This window comes from Aythya ferina (assembly GCF_964211825.1).
Source record: "Aythya ferina genome assembly, chromosome: 18".
Classification (NCBI taxonomy): Eukaryota; Metazoa; Chordata; class Aves; order Anseriformes; family Anatidae; genus Aythya; species Aythya ferina.
Window position 1 is genome coordinate 942820 of NC_140317.1, and position 18153 is coordinate 960972.

Consider the following 18153-nt stretch of genomic DNA (forward strand, 5'->3'; position numbering starts at 1 on the left):
TAGAAAAGTGATGCATAGAATCTGATGTAATATCTAGAACCAGGCACTGCCTTGTGCATGATGAACTTATTCCAAGGAGCCTCTTGCACTGCAGCACCTGTTTTTTTGGTGCCTGGAGCCCAAACCCAGAACTCATCCAGGATAGGGAGGATGATTGTGACACCCTGTCCAGGATGATCTCAGAGTAAGCTGGTGTGAAACGGCATGCACAGGGATACATCTGAAGTCTTGTCTCTTTAGGAACTGGACATTGAGGGTGACTGGCACCTGCCTCTGGCAGGACCAAGTGCAAATTTTCTCCCAAGATTGGGGCCAGCAGGGATTGCTCTGAGAGACTTCCATAGTGGAGTCAATGGGGCACGGGGTTGCCACACAGTGCCCAACAACACATTGGTTATAGGTCCTAGCCATGGAGGGGACAGGAGGGTCTTGGCAGCTCAGAGCACAGTGTTCAGAACACCATGCACAATGAACAAGGTCTGAAGCAGAGGTGACTGAGGGCTCTCCCAGGATGGGAGATCTAGGGATTTTCTTCCCTCAGGTTGATGTGGGAGCTCCAGTCTTCCATTTCAAGGGAAGCTGTAACATCTGCACTGTCAAGGCAGCATCCCGTGGCAGCAGCAGGTGAAGTACTGGTAGCTGCTGTTGCTTTCCTATGAGGCCCTGCTCTCAGCAGTAGGTAGCAAACCTGTTTTATGCAGTGCTGTCATGCTGGGACAAAGTGTCCATCCTCAGGATATGCCTGTGTCTCCAGGATCTGTTTGAGAGCAGCTGAGTGTCTTAGGCTAGATGCCTGATTCTGGGGACAGAAAATGTTGAATTTCCAGTTGCCAATGACAAATCCAGTCTCTTCAGTACAGCTCTTCTGTGTTTTTCCTGTTGGGTTGCCCAAGTTGTGGACCCAGCTGGCAGGAGTGAGGCACACAGTCAGGCAGCAGTAGGTGTGAAGTCAGCCAAGGGAAGGCCTGGCTTGAAGAGGAAGCAGCTAGCAAATGTACACATCTTCAGTTGTTGATAGCCACTCAGCAGTGATTTGTACATTGAATTTAGTGTCCCTACATCCCTATAAGGCACATTTAGAAACCCAAAGAATTTTATGAAAGTGCTTCTAGTTGCAAGCAATGGTACTATCTCTTATGTGAGATATACCCTAAAATGGAAAGAGATTCCTTACTTGTCCATCTCCACAATACCTCTCCCATTGTATGAATAACACAGTCAGCAAAATGAGTTTTTGGAACAGCTGTCAACAGGGCTTTGAAGTACAAAAGACAGTGTAAGATAACTAGCACTAGAACCTCTACAGGGCTAAAAGGAAGGACCATGCAAGGAACATGGCCTATTTGGGTAAACAGGATAGCCCACACAGAGAATGTACAGACATGTTTAAAAATCCAGGCTTTCAGACTGGAAGTGCTAAGGCTGTTTGGCTCTTTCTCCTGGAGCTCAGTGTAAGCAGACCTAAAACCTTCAGTGTGCTCCTGGAGAGACAGATTGTTACTGTAAGAACTGCAGCCTGGACCATTTAATGCCATTATTAACACATCCTACCTCAGTTTGCAGAAGAATTTCAGAAAGGCTTGCCTTAAATTAAGATAGTATATCAACATTCCCAAACAGATAAGAATTTGCAGGCATGCAGCTTGGTTCCTAAATTTTTTGAAAAGAAGAACTAGGGCTTCTTCTTCATCAGAAAGCTTAATCTTCTTCTGTGTGAAGTATGGCTATGAGGACTCCACTAAGAATTTTTTACTAAAATAGAATGAAGAGATCAGGATTGTTCATGTTTTACCTAAATGGGAGACAGAAGAAGCAAAAGAATTATAATTAAAAATGGTTATCTGTATGCCAGAGGAGGACATCTCAGCTGAAATGAGTTTTCTTATGTAATTTCTTGCACTAAAATGTCTAGTAAGTATTACTGGGGAAGAAAGGAGGCATGTAGAAGGATCCTTCTCACTCAGGAAAGTGTCAGCAGGAAGGTCTTGAGCAGTATTAGAATAACCGTTGTACAAATGTGAATTTCCAGGTATGGAAGTTGTTTGTGAGCAGAGATCTCATGGATTACAATTGCTATTTTGCTCAGTGTATAAATTTCACATCGTGTGCACCTAAATTTGCAACTAATAATTTGCAACCAAAAAAAAAAAAAAAAAAATCCATTTGATTAGCAGTTTAAGCTTATGGTGAGATCTAGAAGTTGTACATACACTGAGTTGGATGGCTATAACTTCACCACAAAACTAAGAACTAACCAACTACAGGGTGGTATAAAAGCATTTAACATTATAAATACATATGAGCAAATTGTTCAGCCCTTTCATCTGTGTTTTCGTAATTTTTTAAATAGAAATACTGTGTTCCTGACAACCCCCATTAAAAAAAAATTTAAAAAAAGTGAATATTTCACGTTCTTGCTCTGGGACTACAGGTTGTGAACTCCACTGTCCCAGGCAAGCCAGGTCTACAATCACCTCATTAAAAGACAAAGGAACCTTGCATACATGAGAGCACTGGAAAACATGCATGAGAGCTGGGCTGGTTTAGATATGTACATCCAGGTAATGGGTTACTTTTATTAGCAGATTTCTAGAGTTATTGGAGTGAAGTGTTTATGATCTTCCATAGACCCTGAAAAAAACAGAAGTCTTTGGAATCAATTGGATAAAATGCAATTTATTTATTTTCAGAATGCATAAAATTATATATTATTGCTGAAATAGGAAAAAGGTATTGTAAAATGGGAGCTTTACTTTCAAATGATCTCTTTTTACTGTTCTCTAATACTACTGGAATTACTAAGTGCATCTAAAGTAAGTTGATCACAGTGCAGTTACAGTAATAAGTGGAATGTAAGCTTTGCTTTATAACTGAGAGTTTAAAAGAGAGTTTAGCTAAAAGTTTGGTATAGAATCACATTTAGTGAAATTCCTGAAAGTTCGCAAAATTAATCATATGCTTGTATACTTCTATGTTTGTTTGTTTCCAAAAAAATTAATAACAACAATTCTTCAAAAACATGCCTGTCTTTAAGCTGTCCTTAACAACCACACTTAATGCACATGCCCAGATTTTGGTTTGTTGGGTTGTGTTATCAAGGAGATAGATAGATCATTTATTGGGCCCATCTAGAACACAGGTGTTAAAAGGATTGAACAATCAACTTTTCAATGCTTGGCATTAAACCACCAAGTTCAAATAAAATGAATTCCAGTGTTAATTCTGTAAGTCCTGCTTTAGTGAATGGTAATTAAAAATTTCTACCATGTACGAAAAAATAATACATTTTCCAATCCTCATCTACCAAGAATTCCATAGTTTCCCACATATGGTATTAAAAGACTTATATTTTAAGAAAGAAAAAAATGATTGATTGCAATGGCAGATGTTACAGGGTGTCTGACATTGATCACAAGATGAACACGAATTCCCAGTGCAGGTTTAGAAAGGAAAGACCTTTCCATTTGGATTAGAAGGTGTTTCCATTTAGATTTGAAGGTGTTGGAAAAGGAAAAGAAATCAGAAGAAAATATGGCTAAAAGAGGCTAAGAGGAAAAATCTATAAGGTCACTGCTTCTATGCCTGTGAGAACGTCTGTATGATTAATATTTGTAAATATATACTTTAATGTTTCCTTCTAAATAGTAATGATAATTAATGAAAGTTTGCAGGCAGCCTATCTTTTCAAGACCCTGTTCCGTAGGACAGGAAACTCCTGCAGAAAGAATAGCAGTGTTTAATCATCTAGCCACTCATATCAGCATTTACAAAATCCTTCTGAGCTACACAGCATTTGCCTCTCAATGTTTCATAAATTTTTACGGTAGCCTCATGAAGGGAAGCTATTTGAATGACAGTTCTTGGTAAAAGGAACTGGGGGAAGGGAAGGGAAGGGAAGGGAAGGGAAGGGAAGGGAAGGGAAGGGAAGGGAAGGGAAGGGAAGGGAAGGGAAGGGAAGGGAAGGGAAGGGAAGGGAAGGGAAGGGAAGGGAAGGGAAGGGAAGGGAAGGGAAGGGAAGGGAAGGGAAGGGAAGGGAAGGGAAGGGAAGGGAAGGGAAGGGAAGGGAAGGGAAGGGAAGGGAAGGGAAGGGAAGGGAAGGGAAGGGAAGGGAAGGGAAGGGAAGGGAAGGGAAGGGAAGGGAAGGGAAGGGAAGGGAAGGGAAGGGAAGGGAAGGGAAGGGAAGGGAAGGGAAGGGAAGGGAAGGGAGAAAGAAATCCTGCCAGACACTAACTTTCTCCTAGTCTCATTCCTGCCTCTGCAGGACTGGACTTTACTTCAGCTGGATGCAAAACACAGAGCACAGCATAGGTTAAAAAGAGAAGAGGAGGAATTAGAGCAGCCCCTGGAAACAGAATGTCCTGCAAAGTAATATGTCATGGGTGAGGTAGTGTAGTGCTGACATTTCCCATGGAGGAAAAGAGACTCAGGCATGCTGAAAATAGAACTGTCTTAAGGAAGAGATCAGGCAGCTGCCTCAATCTCTGCCAGCCCTTAAGATATGACTTCTACTCAATCAAGCTCTAAGGTTAGCAGAGACAGAGAATACTTAGCAACATATCAGTTGAAGTGAAAATATGCACATAGACACAGATCTTCAGCCTACAGCCAGGCAGAATCTTGCAATGAATTTTGCTTTTAGATTTGCCTTGTGAAAAAGGAAACTTGACTTTATTATATTCCAATGGAATGAAATTTCACTGTCTGCAGTGTGATGCTGTTTTCAATACTACTATCAACTAGCTTCAATAAGATCATCAGTAGAAGAAATTCCATGGCCCCTGTTCATGTGTCAGTCTCCTGCGCAAAATAAACCCAGGAAAAGAGTGATCACAAGCCCCACATCATTATATAGGACCCTTCTATTCTACTTTACAACTTGAAAGAAGTGATTGTAGAGGAACACTGCTGATATCTTACATTCAGATTGGAAGATCTTTGCATCTTCACCAAGTTAAAACTTACTATAAACAGGTTGCTCTGTGGCAGCTAGTGAATTCCTGTACAGTAGAGAATAAATTGTCAGGTTGCATTTCTTATTTCATAATAGCGCAGCAGTGAAATTCTGAGCAAATAATACCTTCTATATCATCATCTAATTCCTTTGGTGGTCTCATTAGCTTCCTCTTTTTCACTAGGTTTCCCAGTTCAGGCCCAAGAATTTCTGAGATGCCTTGTGGAGATTTGCTTTATACACAGTTCAATGGGAAGTAGATTAGGAAGTCCAAGTTTACAGATTCATCTCAGTCATAAAGGGATGTCCAAAAGTTAGAAACTTCTAAATTTAAGTATTGTTCCTTGTACTAAAAAATTGTGACTCCTGATTTCTGTCATGCAACTTTTCCTGAAGACTGGATGCTACGGCACTTATTCCTTGCTGACTGCAGTTTTTAAGATAATTCATTCATGACAATAAAGCATAGCAGATTCCAATATAAACTGGTGGTACTTAGATGATGAATATGGATCTAGCCTTCCAAGATTTTACTCTTTATACAGTAGCATGGCATCGGAAAGATGCAGGTAGAATGAGATTCAGAGTAGGTAACAAGATGCATTGCAGTTAAATTAGGTATAGACAACTACATTCCTACTGCCATCTGATGAAGATAAAATGCATGTTAGCCTTCATTACTCCAAGTAACCTACTCATTTTCCTGTCAGCATGAAGCCTACAATTCTCACAGGACACAGCTAACAAACCCTGCTATTGAGCCCTGAGAGGCTGTAGAAAGCTCAGAGCAGCTCAGCTTCTGTTAGGTAGGAAACCTTCTCTTGTGGTCCACTTGTCCTGGGCCTGAAGAACAGGCTCAGGTGCTTACTCAGGAAGCAGTGCCCCTCCTGTACAGGTCACTTCAGCTACTCCTCACCCAGTAATCAGGGAGTCTGATGTCCTGACCATGATTTGTGAGGGTCTCAGGGCCACAAGAAGGACCAGGAATGCCTCTGTGGATGTGCTGCTCTAGTGACAAACCATGGCCCTGCATGAACTGAGCACTGGTGCAGCTGGGAGAGACACAGTGCCTATGTGCCTGTCCCACCCTGAGCATGGACAAGGGAAGGGCTGGTACACAACACTGTGAGTGCTGTGTAAAGGAAATCCCATCAGTGACAGGTTGTGGAATATGAGTGTGTTGCATCCTAGAAGGTGATGCAGCAAAAACTGGGGGAATGGAAAGGGCTTGAGCTAATCCCAGCTGTAGCAACTGTAGAAATCCAAGAGGGAAATTGGTTACAGCACCATTAATTTCAGAATGGAGTGGAGGGTTCTCAGTAACATTTTTCTCTTTAACAATTCTCTTTCAGAACCAACAAGCAAAAATATCAAGAAGAGCAGTGTCCTTTGGAGATGACAATTGCGATGAAATCCTGTCCCCTTTCATGCTGATTTGTAAGAGTACTGCAGTCACACACTTCACAGAATCACAGAATTACAGAGAATCACAGAATGTTAGGGATTTTGAAAGGGACCTTGAAAGATCATCTAGTCCAGTCCCCCTGCCAGAGCAAGAACACCTAAATCATGTCACACAGGAATGCGTCCAAGCGGGTTTTGAATGTTTCCAGTGAAGGAGACTCCACAACCCCCCCGGGCAACCTGCTCCAGTGTTCTGTCACCCTGGAACCTTTGCCACCTTTGGTGGCAAAGGCTTTACTGAAATCAAGATACACCACGTCCACTGCCTTGCCATCATCTATCCACCCAGATATATCCTCAAAAAAGGCTATCAGGTTGGTCAAGCATGACTTCCCCTTGCTGAAGCCATGTTGACTACCCCTAATGACCCTTTCATGCTTGATATGACTAGAAACAACACCAAGGATAATTTGTTCCATCACCTTACTAGGGATGGAGGTGAGGCTGACCATCTACAGACTCTCCTCTTCCACTTGAGTTTGCCCAGTAATTTCCTGTTTAACCATGCAGGTCTCCTGGCTCTCCTTCCTGACTTCTTACCTGTGTGCAGTGCATTCTGTATGAACAACATGAGGGAATGAAGTGCAGTCCGTGCAGTTGCAAATGGTAAGAAGTTGTCTTGGCACCTTACTTGATTACACTGATAAGAGGATTGATCTCACTGATTCAGAGAAAAGAGATAAGGCTGCAATGAAGTCTCCTCAGAGCCTTCTCCAAGCTAAACGAGCCCAGTTCCCTCAACCTTTCTGCACAGGAGAGGTGCTCCAGCCCTCTGACCATCTTAGTGGCTCTCCTCTGAACCTGTTCCAAGAGCTCCACATCCTTCTTATGCTGGGGACCCCAGGCCTGCATGCAGTATTCCAGGTGGGGTCTCACAAGAGCAAAGAGGGACAATCACCTCCCTTTCCCTGCTGGCCACCCCTTTTTTAATGCAGCCCAGCCAAAATGCAACACCTTGCACTTGTCCTTGTTGAACCTCATTAGGTTTTCATGGGCCCACTTCTCCAGACTGTCCAGGTCCCTCTAGATGGCATCCCTTCCCTCTATTATACCAACTGCACAACTCAGCATGGTGTCATCTGCAAACTTACTGAGGGCACTCAATTCCATTGTCTATGTCACTGATAAAGATGTTGAAGAGCACTGGTACCAAGAGCGACCCGTGAGGGACACCACTTGTGACCAGCCTCCACCCAGACATAGAACCATTGACCACAACCCTTTGGCTGCAACCAGCCAACCAATTCTTTATCCACCTAACAGTCCATCCTTCAAATCCATATCTCTCCAATTTAGAGAGAAGAATGTGGTGAGGGACCATATCAAAGGCTGTGCTCAAGTCCAGGTAGATGATATCGATCACCCTTCCTTTGTCCACCAATGCGGTCACTCCATCATAGAAGGCCACCAGATTGATTAAGCAACATCTGCCTCTGGTGAAGCCATGATGGCTGCCTCAGACAACCTATTTATCTCATACATGCCTTAAGATGTCTTCCAGGAGGATCTGCTCCATGATCTTGCCAGGCACAGAGGTGAGGTAGTTCCCCAGGACTTCCTTTCTCCCTTTCTTAAAAATGGGAGTAATGTTTCCCCTTTTCCAGTCACTGGAGACTTCACCTGACAGCCATGATTTTTCAAATATGATGGAGAGCAGCTTGACAACCACATCAGCCATCTTTCTGCATCCTGGGATGTGTACCATCTGGCCCCATGTACTTATACACATCTAATTTCATTAGGTGGTCCCAGACTTTTTCCACTGTCACAGTGGGACGGAATCTGGTCCTCTCGCCCTCTCCTCGAGGTTCAGGGTCCTGACAGACATAGGAAACTTGACCATCCGCGAAGACTGGGGCAAAGCACTTATTGAGTACCTCAGCTTTTTCCATGTCTGAGGACACCAGTTCTCCCGTTTCGTTTATCAGAGAGGGCACACTCTCCTTGGCCTGTCTCCTCCTGCCTATGTATCTGCAGAACCCCTTCTTGTTATTCTTCACATCCCTTGCCAAGCTCAACTCCATCTGTGCTTTGGCTTTCCTGATCTGCCCCTACACACCAGGACAACACCCCTGTATTTCTCCCAGGCTACACAACCGTGATTCCACTTCCTGTACATTTCTCTCTTTTCCCTCAGTTTAAGCTGCAGGTCCTTGCTCGGCCATTCCAGTCTCCTGCCTCCTCTGCTCAATTTCTTCTGCTGGGGGATGGAGAGCTCTTGTGCTCTCAGAAGGGTGTCCTTAAAGAGCTGCCAGCTCTGTTCCATTCCTATGCCCTTAAGGACAGTTTTCCAGAGGATCCCAGACAGTAATTCCTTGAGCAGATAGAATTTTGCTCTCCTGAAGTTCAGGGTTCTGACTCTACTTTTTGCCAGACCCATATTCCTTAAGATCACAAACTTCACCAGGGCACGGTCGCTACAGCCCAGGCAGACTCCAATCTTAACCTCTCTAATGCTCTCTTCTGCATTGGTGAGTGCCAAGTCTAGTAAGGCTTCACCTCAGGTAAGTCTGTCTATTACCTGGAACAGGAAGTTATCCTCAACAGACTCCAGGAATCTCCTGAATTGTCTGGAACCCACCGTGCCGCTACCCCAGCAAATATCCAGCTGGTTGAGACCCCCATCAGGACAACAGCTTGTGAGCACAACAGTTCTTGCAGCTGAAGCAAGAAGGCCTCGTCAACAGACTCCCCCAATCAGGTGGCCTGCAGCAGACACCAACCACTAGATGTACTTTACTGAACCAATCCTTAATTTTCACCGACAAGCAATCAACCTGGTCATGGCTGTTTCTCAGATATAGCTCTTCACAATCTACCCACTTCCTAACATAGAGGGTTAACTCCTTCTCCTCTCCTTCGTCATCTATCCCTTCTGAACTGTCTGTAGCCAGCCATGGGAATCATCCCACCAGATTTCAGTGATGGCAACTACATCATAGTTTCCTACTAGTACGGTGGCTTCCAGCTTCTGTTTGTTACCCATACTGCGTGCATTAGTATAAATGCACCTCAGCTGGGCCACCTTTTGGGAGGGAGAAGCCCTAATACTCTCTTGACCATACTCAGGTGTTTCCACAGTAACGAACCTCTCACCAACCCTTGTGTCCTTCCTGCAAAATCTTATGCCATCCTCTTCCTTCACCAAGATATAAGACTGCAAGGTCTTGCTAGAATATTTCTCATCTGCAAGAACTGGCATGTTACATTCATGCTCCTTTCTAGTAACTTCTTCCTGGTTTCACTCCCACTCCCCTTCATACCTAGTTTAAAGCTCTCTCAGTGAACCTTGCCAACTCCCGTCCTAAAACCCTTTTCTGCCAGTGGAATAAGCTATTCCTGTCTGTTGTCAGCAGGCCTGGTCTCATGTAAATCAAGGCAAGGTCAAAAAATCCAAACCCCCACTAGTGACACCAGGCTCAAAGCCAAGTATTATTCCGCTGGCTCATCATTTCCAGTCCATCATTATTTGCTATAACTGGAGGGATAGAGGAGAACATGACTTGTGCTCCTGAACCCTCGACCAGTCGCCCCAAGGCTCTGAAGTCCTTCTTCATAGTCCTTAGAGAAGTTCTTCCTATTTTATCACTGCCTGAAACAACAAAAGAGGATAATAATCCAAGGGCCATATAAGCGAACGAGGCTATAACCTTTTTACATCTTTAACCTGGGACCCCAGGAGGCAGCAGATCTCCCTGTATAGCAGGTCTGGTCTGCATATCAGACCTTCTGCTCCCTTCAGCAGTAAGTCACCAATGACAATGACCCATCTTTTATTCTTTACTGAGAAGGTTTTAATGCAGTGGGTAGTCTGATTAGACTTTGGTACATCCAAGTAGGAAGAATCATCACCCTCACCAGTGTCTAGTTGTCCTCACAGAGCAGTGTATCTGTTCTGCAGGGGCAGCTGGGGAGGCAGGGGAACCACTGGGCAGGTGCACCTGCTACACTTGTAACACCAAGCAGGGACCTTTTGCCATTGCCTCCTGTCCCCCAGTTCATCACCATCATTTTTAAGGGGAGGGGAGGGGAGGAGAGGGGAGGAGAGGAGAGAGGGTTCACTGCAGCAGAAACTCTGTCTGCCTGCTGGTCCCTTCCTATTACCCGCTCACAAGGTGGTAGGTGGTGATGTGCTTCTTGCAGAACCTCTGCTGGCTGCCTAAGCCTCAAGGCTGCTAGGGACTGGCTCCACCAACCTATCTCCCTCTCACACTCCCTAATGATCCTCAGCCTCTCCACCTCTTCCTTCAGGTCACCACTAGGCCGAGTAAATCATTCACCTGGCTGCATCTGACACAGGTGTTTTCTGTCACCCTGTCAGGCTGTAGCACTCACTCCAGCCAGAGACCTGCGCATTCGCATGTTTGCATAGGACCTCTGTCTGGGTCTCCACACTTTTCTTGGCAACAGCCTTCCTTGTACATTTGTGTGGAGTCTCTGTCTGGGTCTCCACACTTTTCTTGGCAATAGCCTTCTGCCAGGGTGCAGCGCTGGCAAACCAGCAGGCTCACTATTACTCTCTACAGTAGCTTCCTCTCTTGAAATTATAAGTTGTAAGAGGCAGAGTTCCCAAAGGAGGGGAGAGAAGGGAAGGAGAGGATCCTCCACTTCAACTGCCTGCACTAAACACCAAGGCAGGCCTGTTTGCAGTGCTCCCTAGGGACTGCTTTTATAAAGTCGGGGGGGCTGCTGCCTCGGTGAGTGACTGCAAAATGGCGGCGAAGCCCAATTTAAAAGGCTCGCAGCCACTGCTGCTGCTGCTGGTTCTTCTTGTGCCTCGTCAGCCTCTCTCGTGATGGCTGCCATGTCCTGACGGCTCCCTTGAGTGGCCTTGATTCCCTGCTCCACTGCACAACACACCTGCCCTGGAGCCGATCTTTTCCTCAAAGCCTAGTCTGTCTCTCTGTGGAATGTCATTTTCCACTGGCTTTCTGCATAACATTTTGTCATTTGTATGTTCCTCTGAGACTCCCTCCCCAAGAGGTTTAATACCAGAAGCTTTCTGCAGAGCACATGCAGTCCACAATACTTCCCTACGGGGCTGTCACCATCTCTGTGGTCTTGTATTTACACCAACTGCATTATATCTGTACAGAGTGTGTATGGAAAGCTGTCATCCACCTTGATCCTAAGATCCAACCTAAAACTCCCCTGGCGCAACTTAAGCCCATTCCCCCTCGTCCTGTCACCAGGCACGTGGGAGAACAGACCAACCCCCACCTCGCTACAGCCTCCTTTAAGGTATCTGTAAAGAGCAATAAGGTCACCCCTGAGCCTCCTTTTCTCCAGGCTGAACAAGCCCAGCTCCCTCAGCCGCTCCTCGTAGGCCCCTCACCAGCTTCGTCGCCCTTCTCTGCACCCGCTCAAGCACCTCGATGTCCTTCTTGTAGCAAGGGGCCCAAAACTGTTGTTTAACACATAGATTTAGGAAATCGACTTAACACCCACAGAGTAAATCTTGGGGATGAGAGTGATGGGATACGGCAAGTCTTCTGCTAAAGAAACTGTCAACGTGCAACAAAATAGGTTGTCTCATAATGATGAAGTGCTCACAGAATGCAAGGCTAAAACACCCATGTTTCCTGTTAATAATGAAAGATGCTCAGTGTTTTTTTTTACTGTTTGCTGTTAGTTTTTACAGTAATCTTAAAGAAAATTCCTGATGGGATTTGCAGCTTGCAAATGCTGTTCTCAACTATGCTGTTAATATTTATAGAACATGCCAAGAGGGACCTTTGTGCCTGTGGATCCTTAATGAACAGACTGACAACAAATGTGTAGCCTCATACCCCAGAGTAAAATAAGACCTCTCAGGAATGCTGGCATGAGACAAGGAGAAATGCCGGAACACTAATTCTCTGGTGCAAAGCTTCTCATCCCAACACTTCTGCTAAGATGTGGCTGGGCACTGGACTCTGGAGCCTGGAGATGGTAAGGACACTTTCCACATAAAAAGTTCTCTTTATTCTATTGAAAGGTGGGTGCTGTGTCAAATTAAATGGAATATGATGAAGGCTTTCTCTTTTCATGACTTAGCTTATCTAGTCTGGGTAATTGTTTGTGGTTTATCTGGATAAGACGTCCTTCAGGGATTTTAACTATCATTCCAGATAAGCAGTGCTAGAAAGGATAGAGCAGGAAAGAAGCTGGAGAGATTTATAGAGAATACCCAGTGATGAGCTCAACAAATGAAAGGATAACTAATCTGGTCATGTGAAGGGCACCTTGGGCCAGGTATTGGCTTGGCTATGGCAAAGACAAAATACATCCTAGGGTTAAGTGAGCTAACCTTTGTATCTGTTGCTGTTGAGAACTTCTTTGTACCTCAGGTTAGATGGGAATGGGCTGAGATGGCTTTACTATCTTCTAATCCTGTTCCTTTGTTAAGAGACTAATTTCTGCAATGCTTGATACAGTTGTTATTTGACCTCACAGCAGGGGAAAGGGAAGTGACTTCAATTTGAGAAGTTTCGACAGTAGACTTTAAAACCAGGAATCTCTTTACTTTCCTCTAATAACACCTAAGTAGCTGCCAACAGTGTAAAATAGTCTTACAAAGAAAAGGGAAGATAGAGGGCAAAATTAGCTAGAGACAGGGAGGACATGGAACTTAATTTTGAAGAGGAACAGCTCTTGATTATGCATCAAATTTCTATGGTTACTTAAACTTCTCCTATCTCCACAGCAAATGTCAGTGAAAGATATCTGGGCAGTGGGTCTTGGCCGAGAAGGTGACATTCAGAATGCCCTTTCCATCAGATGCCATAGCAGCCAAACAGCTCCAGTTACAGAGCAGGTGATTGGGGTGGACAGGCTCTGATGACAACGGAAAAGGAAGGAAAAGGCAAAAGAAGTTGGAAAATGGAATGAAAGGAGCAAAAATGAGGATAGCAATAAAAAAAAACTAAAATTACCAGACACTTGATTAATTGGTTTGTTTGTCAACTGAAAGTTACCTGTAAGAGAAGCAGAGAGAGAGGTTACACTATGGAGTCTTGTTTAGATTTTTTACAACTAACATCTTGTTGCTGTAAGTGGATGTTATGAATATACCCCCAAAAATGACCTGCTTTCTTTATAAAAAATGAAAGGCTTTTGAACATAAAAACCATTAAACAAGGTATTCATGACAGCAGAAATAGTATGCAGTATTGTTATCACATGAGATGATTTCTACTGCTTATTCCTATATTCATTAATTACATTGAAAAAAAGAGGGTTCTCAAAACTTGTTTTCAATTTGGAGACTTATCCATAGCACAATACTTCTCACAGATGAAAGATTGTATTGGTGTTCATGTAACATTAGCTTAATTGAATACTAACCTAATCAGCTAAAGTTGCAATGAACACTTCACTTGTTCACTGCTTTGCTAGGCAGCACAGGTGTATATCAGTTCCCTTCCAAATCGATGTCTTCAGATCCATGGCAAGCCCCTCCAGTTGACCAGTATAATTTATGAGCAGGATGCCTTGTAGGGCCTCAGAGCCGTCCCATGACCTTGCATTGCTCTCTGCCTCATATATTTGCTAAGCCTCCATTTTATCTCTTAGTACCTCAGTTCCAAACCCTCCTTGTGTACTGCGTTATATTTCTCCAAGAAGTACTGTGCTGACCTCAGGAAACTACTGGCATGAAGTGGTTGTAGTGCCTGCTCTGCTTGAGGTGTAAAAGCACTGTTGTGAAACCTTAACAGTAAGACTCAGGTGCTAGTTGGTTTCCTCCTCTCCTCAGGTTCCTAACAGGAGCTTACAGTGTGACCTGTTAAATGTGGCTTTACTGACAGTGTCTGAAGGGGAATATTTTCAAGCATTTGCTCTGCTATCACCGGAACGCTGCTTTTGCACTCAGGAGATCTCCTGCAGTCCATATATGACACAAGCTCTATATAAGCCCATCAGCTCCATCTATTTTAAGCTTTTCTCTGAGAGATCTTTCTTTATGGCCATTACAGACCAAGGTTTTTCTCAGGACCTTTGCACTAGTACTGATCAGATGACAGACAGCTTGATTTTAAAAATAGTGCATCATTGCAAAGCAACCCTTGACACGTAGCAGATAATCACAATTCAAGAAAAAGAAATCCTTAGTTTCTTCCTGGTGTTCTACCTTTGCCCTAATAATGTAATAAATTGGATCATTAATTAACCACCACTGTAATTCAAGCACAGGAGAATATCACAAATAACAGAATTGTCAAATGGTTTGGGTTTGAAGGGAGGGAGCTTTTAAGATCACCTAGTCCTACAACCATATATAGGAAAAGAATAATATATCTAAAGATGGCTTTAGGAACAGCACACCTTGACTGAGATGCTTAGTTCAAACTGAAAAATAGAGCATGTTAAGGATCCCAAGAATAATAAATAAAATTTAAAAAAAAATACATAAAACATCATATAAGAGTAATGTGAGTTTAAGTTATTACCAAATATGATAATTTTCAAGTAAGGCAGATTATATTTTTAAGGTATTTCTTATTTAAGGTAAATGCTATTGTGATTCTATTTTGTTCAAAATATATTTTTCAATGTAAAGCTAGTGTTTTTCTCATATAATCACATAATTATCAATTATGTCACATAAATGTCAATCCAACACGCTGAAATATGAATTGTTTCCTATTGTAGAAACTTTCTCAGTTTCTAATAACAACACCCAAACACCAATACATGTAAAAAAATGCTAGGAAAAAAGCTAGGAACATGTTCAAAAATATCAAAATGTCCCTTTTTTATAGCTGTCATAAAATGCCAACTTGTGATATATTACAATTTTCACTTCCTTTCCCGTATAGTTTGGCAGCCATAAAACATGCATTTCTCTGCCTCGTCTTCCAAAGTGCTTTTTTGCTCTTCATTAGATTTCCTTCTTAATTTGGAAAAATTCTACAGTTTACCAGAGCTACTTTTAATTCTGATACCATTTTGTTCTACCAGAGTGCTTAGATGCCCCTCTCACACAAGTTCACAACCCCTTAACAAAGTCTGCACTATAATAACCATCTTAGGTAATCAAACAGGTAAACAAGATCATTAATGTATGGTGAAAATGGCAGCTCATGTTGTTTCAAGGAGGATTTGCTCCATGATGTTACTGGGCACAAAGGTGAAACTGACTAGCCTGTAGTTCCCCAGGTCTTCCTTTATTCCCTTTTTTAAAAAAGGGAGTTATGTTTCCCCTTTTTCAGTCAGTGGCAACTTCAACAGGCTGCTATTACTTCTTGAATATGATGAATATGCTTAGCAACTTCATCTGTCCAGTCCCTCAGGACCCTTGTATGCACATCACAAGGTCCCATGGACTTGTGTACCTTCAGGTTCCTTAGATGCTGTCAGACGTAATCTCCTTCAGTGAGCAGGTCTTCATTCTCCCAGTCCCTGTCTTTTGCCTTCTGCAATTTGAGCAGTGCGGTTACTATATATTAATACTCTATATTAGTCATTTGCTGGTGAAGAGTGAGGCAAAAAATCATTTAAAACCTAAGTCTTCTCCAAATGCTAGGTAACCAGGTCTCCTGTTTCTGTCCCATTCTGGGCCAGAGACATAAAAACTCCTCCTTGGAGAAGGAATCCACACAGCCAAAACCACAAAGCACAGCTCACCTAAATAAGACAGGCACCTCTGCCATGCTCCCACCTCAAACTGGCATTCGGGTCTTGGAACCCCCACCCCTGTCCCTGGAACCCATTGAGCCTAGGTGTCAGGTCCTCAGCACCTGTTTCTGCCCCACTGATGTTCTCCTATTGTTCCACTTGCTAGAGGAGAGACAGCCTGTGGTTCCAGTGTCTGTTAGTGATTGACCCTACCTCTCACAGCATCTCTGTCTCCCAGGGAGCTGGTCCTGCTCACAGGTCTCAGAGGGCAAGGGGAACCTCATACGCGATTCTTCTCAACCCCCCTCACTGGGCTTCCTCTGCAAGATGAAGAAGAGGGAGATGAGAGACAGGATGTCTTTTCCCGCTGGGGCCCTGTTCTGCTTTTGTGTGTGAACAGTGAAGGTCCAGGTCAGCTTTGGTTGAGTTCACAGTCACTTACTTCTACCGGGACAATTACTTTGATGATGTGTATTTTGATCCTAGAGTCAGCTTAAAGGTAGACCGTGGGAAACACTTGGCTTATTATTCACACAGAATCACACAGAATCACACAGAATTTCTAGGTTGGAAGAGACCTCAAGATCATCGAGTCCAACCTCTGACCTAACGCTAACAGTCCCCACTAAACCATATCCCTAAGCTCTACATCTAAACGTCTTCTGAAGGCTTCCAGGGATGGTGACTCCACCACTTCCCTGGGCAGCCTGTTCCAATGCCTAACAACCCTTTCAGTAAAGAAGTTCTTCCTAACATCTAACCTAAAACTCCCCTGGATTGCTTACCCTTCAGGCTGCAAAGGGCTTTCTCTGTTGCCCTTTGTGGCCTAAGAGTCTAAGAGATCCTCACCTGTGGAGGTAAGATCCTCATGTCCATCCTAAGATGAGTGGGGCACTCCAGAGTCCTGAGCCTCCCCTGGTGCCTGCACTCTAAAGGTCCAGCCAGAACACAGCTGTCAAAAGAGGTGCAACAGTCACAGCCCTCAGACTGTGCTATCAGGTGTGTGTGTTGGAGTTGGCAGGTCTATTGGTGCTTTGTGTTGGCCTTTTGACAGTCACACACTTCAGAGCACTTACATGGAGGCTTTCTCAGCAGAGGGCCCAATGCAAACGAGGCCCTGCACAGCGACCAGTGGCTGCTACTGCCAGCCCAGGGTCCTTTGTATCAGCATTAATGAGCCACAAATTTCTAGGCCTTCTTTGGCCCATTCCACCTGCCTTTGACCTGTTCCAGTGAACGCAGAATATAGATAGACACTAGATAAGTTGACCTAACTAGTTAAATTTCATCCCATTTGGTTGGGTTTGGCAATAACACGTAGGTCAGCAAGTTTCACCAGCTTTAAATGCATGCCATTTTAAGCGAGTCCTAGCTGCTGTTTTATAGCAGGGAAGGCACCCAGTGGAAGGACCACCTCTGAGGCTCCATGCTGCCACCCGCTGGCAATTCGTGCCTTCAGCACAAATTCTGCTCTGAGCACAAATAGATGAGGTCAGGTGTTGCCTGTCTGAGTTCCCTGTGACTGACAGGAGGCTGCTGGAGTCCAGTGCTGAGGGGAAAGCTGATGGGGCCTGTGTCCTTCATGCAACAGGCCAGATGGCAATGGGACAGGCACAGCCACCCTCCCAACTGATGTCTGCCTTGACTTCCTCTAATTGATTTCCCGTGGCGACTGTGCTGTACTGGGATGCCTCCTTTCCTGAGCTCTCCAAAGAGCTAGTGAAGGCAGGCTGCAGGCAGAGTGGGGCCTCCATAACCAGCATGTTATGGCCACTGACTTGGCCAGAGGTTCTTCTGCAGTCCCCATACTGCAATGGGATTCCTTGAAGGATCTCCGTTGAGCAGCCCTGCTACTTTCCCTCAGTGAGTGCTGCAAAAGCACAGTCTGAGCAAGGGGAAGAGTCTTTCTGGAAGCTTCTGAAGGTTGGAGTAAGCCCTGCCTCTGGCTTCATCCTCGCCACAGAGGGAGGCAGTTGTAAAATTGTACGCTTTCAGGGCTACATACCGTCTTTTCATTTGTTGATGTCCAAGGGAAGGGATGTCCCTACCCACACCCCAAACAGACCGCTGAAGCACCCGTGCAGCTGCCATGTTCCCGATGGGACAGCATGTCCCAGGAGAGCAGAGTGAGCACCCAGGCA

The 18153-nt window shown here is 44.3% G+C and overlaps 1 long non-coding RNA gene across 1 annotated transcript in view; it reads left to right on the forward strand.

Moving 5' to 3' along the window:
• The window catches only part of LOC311421049, a 105471-nt gene that overhangs the window by 5204 nt on the left and 82114 nt on the right, over positions 1–18153 (forward strand). Inside the window, exons 2-4 of the long non-coding RNA XR_014684676.1 lie at positions 6304–6388; positions 6926–7021; positions 12132–12346. This is a non-coding gene — a long non-coding RNA (uncharacterized lncRNA). The remainder of the gene's footprint in view (positions 1–6303; positions 6389–6925; positions 7022–12131; positions 12347–18153) is intronic.